The following is a 532-nucleotide window of genomic DNA, read 5'->3' as shown; positions in this document are numbered from 1 at the left end:
CTTTCCCTAGCTTTGGATAGTTGCTGTGTTAGCATCAGCTGAGGACTTGAGGGGAAGAGGACCCTCTGCACATTTCTGGAGTCCTCTATCTGTGTAGCTGTCCTCTTGCCATACAGATCTCCCCTTTCTGGATTCTGCCCTGTGAATTCTAGCCACTTTTGAACTCTCTACTCTGTCTCCGCCATTCAGAGAGACCACTGAGTTTGGCTTGAATTTACCCTCCCTGACCTGCAGTTTGGGAAATTCTTTCCAGGCAGTAAGCTAAGGCAGTTGTACACCTTGCCTCATTTGATTTTCTTCTCTCAGGGATCACCATCCTACACTACCTATTGTCCAATATCTGCAGACTGTTGTTTGATAATTTTTGTCTGTTTTTTTAGTTGTTTAAGGTGAGGGTAAATCTAGTCTCTGTTACTCTACCATGGCAAGGAGAAGTCCATCAGATATATCAGGGCTATCACCACTGTAGCAGTAATGACATTTTTTTTAAGCAAAAATGAGAGTTATAGTCTTCCCTCCCTCTATCCTTCCC

General features: G+C 43.8%; 1 protein-coding gene across 1 annotated transcript in view; it reads left to right on the top strand.

Moving 5' to 3' along the window:
- HERC1 (HECT and RLD domain containing E3 ubiquitin protein ligase family member 1) overlaps nt 1-532 on the top strand; it is a 176,625-nt gene that overhangs the window by 108,334 nt on the left and 67,759 nt on the right. The gene's annotated exons all lie outside the window — the stretch shown is intronic.

The sequence above is a fragment of the Lipotes vexillifer genome, unplaced genomic scaffold (genome assembly GCF_000442215.2).
Source record: "Lipotes vexillifer unplaced genomic scaffold, Lipotes_vexillifer_v1.1 scaffold1654, whole genome shotgun sequence".
NCBI classification, from domain to species: domain Eukaryota; kingdom Metazoa; phylum Chordata; class Mammalia; order Artiodactyla; family Lipotidae; genus Lipotes; species Lipotes vexillifer.
The sequence above is the reverse complement of the archived record's forward strand: the minus strand, read 5'-3'. Positions and strand labels throughout refer to the sequence as shown.